The 6,935-nt window shown below is 44.4% G+C and overlaps 1 pseudogene across 1 annotated transcript; it reads right to left on the bottom strand.

The window, feature by feature from the left end:
* Window positions 1-904: 904 nt before the first annotated feature.
* Window positions 905-4,028, bottom strand: LOC101024882 (annotated as a pseudogene). The gene has a single exon (XR_645135.4). The product of XR_645135.4 is annotated as a phosphatidylinositol 5-phosphate 4-kinase type-2 gamma pseudogene (transcript).
* Between the last annotated feature and the right edge of the window lie 2,907 nt (window positions 4,029-6,935).

Below are 6,935 nucleotides of genomic sequence, written 5' to 3'. Positions count from 1 at the left end.
TTTTTTTTTTTTTTTTTTTTTTTAGCAGAGACGGGGTTTCACCGTATTAGCCAGGATGGTCTCAATCTCCTGACCTTGTGATCCGCCAGCCTTGGCCTCCCAAAGTGCTGGGATTACAGGCGTGAGCCACTGCGCCCAGCCCTCCTTTTCTTATTGTACAATATAAAAATGAATGCCTACTTATCTTTTTTAAACTGACCACAATTCCTAACTGATGTTATCTCATTTAGTATTCATCACCCTATGCCCTTACCATATGTAAGAGCAGGAAGAATCCATTACAAACAAACAACAAACCTTACTATCTGAGAGTTAAGTTCATTCACAGAATCCAAGAAAGAAGAAGAAAGGTTGTCTCTTAGTCACCTGTCAGTCCATACTCACTTCTTATATGAGCAAACATAAATCCCACCTTTTTCTTTTCTTCATTCAAGTATTGTCAATTCATCTTTTAATCTCTTATCTCTTCCCCTAGGGTTCCACTTCTTTTCTGACTCTGTTCCCCCAGAGCAGGTCATTCTGAGTTCTCTGCTTTGCACTTTGGCCAAGCTGGAATGGAGTTAGAGTAGGGAGAAGAGGTTGGGGGTGAGGGACTGAGGGGGAAATGGGATCAGGTGAAGAGCCCTCTAAGCAGGAAAAAAATGGGATAAACAAAGTACAGAAAAAATAGGAATGGGGAGGGAACTGTGAGTGACCCCCCTGTTTGCTTAGTGAGAGAGGATCGATATGGACAAACAGAGGGGATAATGAAAAAGGAAAAAAGCTTGAGCCGAATCCTGAGAGTCTAAATGTAGGAGAATCAGACTCGGGAGGAAATCAGTCCTTTATGGGTCAGTTTGATGATAAAGCATTTATTTATTTATTTATTTATTTATTGAATAATTTATTCCCTGTATTATGATAGTAATGGGAGCAAATACACAATTTTTTATTAATAAAACAAAAAAAGATGAAAAACAGAAGCAACAAATGAAGACATCCATACTGCCCATAATACATCAGCCATGCGATCAGAAAACCCATTTCTAAAGAACAACGGTTGCTGGTGTCCGAGTTTTATTGCATTCATCGGGGGAAAGGGAGATGGTTGGAATGAAAAAGATCCATCAGTCTTCTGACAGGAAGATGTTATAAGGGGGCTCCAACCCCAATGGGTACGCCTCTTGTTACCACCTTTGGAGCAGAAGATGAAGGGGAGAGAGAGCTTCTCCCTATGGCCTCATGGCTTCTTGTGAGACAGATCAGTCCAGCCAGATACAGAGCAAAGCAGCTTTGCATCACCACAGGCCAGTTGCTGGTGCCCACCTTTATGTTTAAAAAAAAAAAAAAAGTGGAAGCCTCAAGAGGGATGGAGGATACCAAGAAGAATGGGTGCCTTGGCCCCAGAGGCATTGTAGCGAGGGGAAGATAATATATCTCATCAGGGTTCTCAACATTATGAGAATATCACACATCAACTCAACTATCTTTGGAGGGGCTGAGTGATTGAGTTATGGCTCTGACTCCTCTCTGGGGGTGGAGAGTGAAGATGACAAAGAAGGCCATCTGTCCCCTAGGAGACACAGTTGCAGTATAAGACAGGACAGAAGAGAACAGAAAAACAAATCCAACTGGAAAAAAGGGGAGGGAGAAGGAAGTGTGCTAGGCACACACATCCAGGGAGTAGGGGAAGTTCCCACACTTGAGGCCTCCATCCTCTTGAAATGACCAGAATTGATCCAAGTAGAGATATTCCTTTCTTCTGGAAATAAACCTTGGGGATGGCTAGGCAGGATGAAAGGAAATTTAACATGGAGAATGAATCTTACACCCTGGCCCATCATCCCAGCCTCCAAAACTGGCCACAAACCCACTGAAGGGTTCCAGTCCCAGGAGAGGTGTGAGGTTCTGGTGAAGAGCAGCAGTAGTCAAACACCTTCCCCCAGGCTTGAATGATTTTGGCCATCTCTGGGCTCCTGTGCCCAGATGTAGAGATGAGTGGAGATGGAATTGAGGTGAGGGAAGAGATTACTCAATCTTTGACAGAGACCCAATCCAATTCTCTGCATAATCACAAGAGTTCTCTTAGGTCCCACCTCTGTGAGGTGCCAGGTTGCTGACCCACTCTTTACCCCACCTGGGTAGGACTGGCCATATTCCATCGTGTGTGTGCATGCCTGCACCCACATCTGTAGTATCCTGACTGTCATCCATCCTAGGGCCCACCAGGAGGGAAGCATGCCATAGTGAGTTTTATAAAGTTATCAGCAAAATTCAGACACTTTTAGTTCATCCCACACAGCAACGTGCATCCAGAGTAGTTGCTTGAGCCAGGTCCATCTGTCCAGTCAGGTCCTGAAGATGACAAACAACCCCCTTCCCCTAGCTCCTATATCATAGAAACAACAGGAGATATTACAAAGATCAAGGCACTTGGGAGAGAGTCAACAATGACATTCTAATACTACAAGCAGACTTCTTGTGGGGAGGGAGAGGGAAGAAAAATGGGCAAAGGGGGAAAAGGGACAATGTATTTCTGAGGGTCAGAAACAGCCTACTCAACAGGATGGAGTTATCTGGATGGAAGGAGCCTGCAGCCTGAATTTAGCAAAGGAATAAGAGAAGTGGTGGCTAGAATATCCACAATTCCCCCAAGCGTCTCAGAACCCCACCACCTTGAACATCAGAGAGAATCAGGCAGTCTCTTAGGCAAAGATGTTGGTAATAAAATCCAGGAATCGCTTAGTATACTGCTCCGGATGGACAGTAGAGATCTCTGCCCCAGCCCCATGCTTGACAGTTTTGGCTGCATGAGCTGCTTTCTTCTTGGCATCATACTGTGTAAGGATATCAATGAGGCCCATGAAATAGACCTCCTTCTGGGGGGCTCCTTCAGCACTCCGGATGGCATAGACATCAATGAAGGACTCAAACTCTCCTGGGCCCAGGGGCCGATGGGATTGGATGTAGCCTCCGATACCCTCTGGGGAGGTGCCATAGGAGCCCACCAGAGCAGGAGGTCCAGTCAGGCTGCAGTCCCCATCCACCTCTGACTCATCCTCCCGCACGGGCCCTTCCTCCTCTGGTTCAGAGCCCCGAATGATGTCGTGGATGCCCAGCAGAAGGCTGTAGTCCATGATCTTCAGCTGCACTAGAAACTCCACATCTCTCTTTAGCTTCTCCAGAAATATTTTCTTCTCTTCTTCACCAATATATACTTTCTGGTTCTTGTTGAGAAAGTCCATATCCTTAAGGGTGGGCAATTCTTTAACCTTTTCCTTATCGCTGGCTTCCCGGGACACTAGGGAACCCTTTAGGTCATACTTCCTGTGCACAGGAAGACGGTGGCTAAACATATTGTGCATCACAAGCATGTAGCTGTCTTCATTGTCCACACTGACTCGGTACATCCCCAGGAACTGGGGCAGAAGTGTGTTGCCATGGCACTTCACAATGTACTGGTGATAGTTGGAGAGGTTGCTATGCATGTCAGCAATGTCCTCACTGGATACTTCTTTGATGACCAGAGTCCGATCGTAGGAGATAAGGAAGCGACCACCACTGCCTTCACTTTCGCTGGGGGGGTTTCGGGTAAGGGACACCAAGTAATCTTGGTCATCAATGCCAAATCGATCACGGAGGTTCCTGAAGACCTGGGGACAATACTCCTTGAACTTGAAATGACTGGGTAGATTTTTCCTGTGGAAAAGGTGATTGTTGACCTTGATCTTGGAGCTGGCCTTAAAGTCATCTGGCAGTAGCATCACTGGGAGAGGCACCTGGCTGAGCTCATTGATCGAGTGGGCTACGCCCCACAGGAACACACCCATCAGCGGGTCAGCCGCCCGGAACACCTTCACCTTCTGCTGCACAAAATGCTTCTTCTTGGTTTTGGAGGCAAAGCCGAAACCTGGGCCGGGGCCTGCTGTCGCCGCCGGTACCGTGGCTGGTGGGACCGAGGAGGATGCCATAGTCTCCCGCGCAACCGACTAAGTGCTGATAAAGCATTTATAACAAACATTTTAATTCTAAGATTGTCCCCTCTTAGTATAATCAATTGCATTTCCCAGCTGACAGAATGTGTACTCTTCTCTGTATTACCAAAGGTCCCCTTTTATTATCCTAGTCTGGCATAGACCAGAGACCCAGGAGTGTGGATGTACACTCCACTTTAGCAGTGGGATGTCTACTCCTTTGCTATAGTTACTATTATTTCCATTTATCATATGATAAAAGAGACCAATAATTTAAGTAATTTGCCAAAGATCACAAGTGGTCAAAGGCAAAGGGAGAACTCAAATATGGACATGCCTCTACTACTCTACTATTTCCTTTGATGTCTGAAACCATGTGTGGCACAGGAGATACAAGACTGGGTAAAAAGTGGTTCTTGCCTTAGGGGATTTCTCAGTCTGTCTGGTAGCTTGATATACAGTAAACACAAATAAATAATACTAAGAGAGCATAGAGGAAGAAACAAACAAATAGGCAATGGTTTATAGAAAAGTCTCTTACAGGCCGGGCATGGTGGCACATGCCTATAATCCCAGCACTTTGGGAGGCTGAGGCAGGTGAATCACGAGGTCAGGTTAACACGGTGAAACCCCGTCTCTACTAAAAATACAAAAAATAAGCAGGGCGTGGTGGCGGGCGCCTGTAGTCCCAGCTACTCGGGAGGCTGAGGCAGGAGAATGACGTGAACCTGGGGGGCAGAACTTGCAGTGAGCTGAGATCACACACTGCACTGCAGCCTGGGTGACAGAGCGAGACTCCGTCTCAGAAAAAAAAAAATCTCTTACAGCCTTGAAGCGAAGTCCCAGTGAAATCACCTTTCTTTATTATTATTATTATTATTATTATTATTATTATTATTATTATATTTTAAGTTCTAGGGTACATGTGCACAACGTGCAGGTTTGTTACATATGTATACATGTACCATGTTGGTGTGCTGCACCCATTAACTCACCTTTCTTTTTTGACCCCGTCCTTAGGGTTTAATTGAAAACTAATGATTTTCTGGAAAGTCTTAACTTATTCACTTGAATATTTCAATGAATATTCATTGAATACCTTCTGTGTGCAAAGCCCTGTGATTTATGTTTCTCCAAGGGGTTGACAAATGGATGAGGAATGGTTCTAGCCTTCAAAAAGTTTACAAGAAAAAGTATAAAAAATTAAAGGCATAAAAATCATAGCCTAGCAAATTCTGTAAGGGGAATCAAAGGTAAAAGGTAGGAATACCAATCTGCTTTCATCTGTGATCTTAGGTCTCCTTTAAAAGTTGATTCATTCATTTACTAACTCATTTGTTAAAATTTTTATTGAGTCTTTACTAGATAAGTACCATGCTAAGCTCTGGTAAGTCAACAAAGAACAAGACACAACGTATGCCTCAGGAGTGCTTAGAGACCAGGCATTCCCGAGAAGGGGCGTCGGAGAGGGGGAAAGTAATACCACCCACAGAGCGGATGAAAGTTGGCTCTTGGTGGAGGTGGAAGAAAATCTTTTTTTTTTTTTTTTTTTTTTTTTTTGAGACGGGAGTCTTGCTCTGTCGCCCAAGCTGGAGTGCAGTGGCGCGATCTCGGCTCACTGCAAGCTCCGCCTCCCAGGTTCCCGCCATTCTCCCGCCTCAGCCTCCTGAGCAGCTGGGACTACAGGTGCCCGCCACCGCGCCCGGCTAATTTTTTGTATTTTTCAGTAGAGACGGGGTTTCACCGTGTTAGCCAGGATGGTCTCGATCTCCTGACCTCGTGATCTGCCTGCCTCGGACTCCCAAAGTGCTAGGATTACAGGCGTGAGCCACCGCACCCGGCCAGCAGAAAATATTTTTAAAAAACATATAAGACACAGATATACATGGAGTACAAAAATATATAGCATATACAGGTCATTAAATTTTCAAAGAGGAGGGGAATGGTGATTAGGAACAAAATGTCTAAAAAGACTAGATGGGTGATAATAAAAAGGGCTGAGAAACACTGATATAAACAATCCACCAAGGAATTTCAACATAATATGCTAAATGCTGTGATAAGAATAAGTCAGGTGGGCTGTGGGAACACAAGGAAGGGACACCTAACCTAGGCTTAGGAAGACAGGAAAGGCTGCTTAGCAGGCAGTATCTAAGGTCAAAAAGCACATAAGGACCAGAAAAGGGATAAAAATGTACTCTAGATACCTGGAGCAGTATATGCAAAGTTCTAGGGTTGAGAAAGAAAGCATGCTGCACTAATGGTACAAACTTCACCATGAAGTCCAAGTTTGAAAGGGAAAGAGATGATAGGGGGCTTCTACTCTTATCCAATAACTGTTTTTAAAAAAATTCTAATAGGCCACTTGGCTGAGACAGCCACTATGCTTTAGGTTTCTATGTGAGCAGACCAAAGCCCAATGTAAACAGTAAAATGAAACAAGAGACTTAGCCAATCAGAAACTGCCAACTAACCTCTGAGATTGTTTCCATGTGAAACTAATCAATGTCTTTGTCTTCCCTCCACATAAAACCTCGCTGCCCATGCTGCTGTGGTGGTGCACTCTGAACCTCTCCTGAGTTCTACCAGATTAATGAATCATTCTTTGCTCAAATAAACTCTATTGAATGTATATTGTCCAAAATGTTTCTTTAAGGGTATTGCATAAGGGTGCCACCTTTGAGTGTCATCCAAAGCAATAAAGGGCTCTGTAGCAAGTCAAGACTGCAGAACAAGCTACTCTTCTACTTGGGACTTGTGATTAGCAGATCCAATGAGACATAAAATGTCTGTAGCAAATAGAAATGACGTATGGAGTCTCTGACAAACAAAATATGAAAAATCACAGCATAGGCTTCTAGGGTTGAAGCAAACTCACACTCCCTTCAGCAGATAACTATCCTCATTTTGAGAAACAATCTTTTCTATGAGGCAATGATATAGACTAAATGCTAACTATATCAAGTGAGCATGCAACCTGGG

This window comes from Papio anubis, chromosome 4 (assembly GCF_008728515.1).
Source record: "Papio anubis isolate 15944 chromosome 4, Panubis1.0, whole genome shotgun sequence".
In the NCBI taxonomy this organism is placed as follows: domain Eukaryota; kingdom Metazoa; phylum Chordata; class Mammalia; order Primates; family Cercopithecidae; genus Papio; species Papio anubis.
This window is presented reverse-complemented; position numbering and strand designations above follow the sequence as displayed.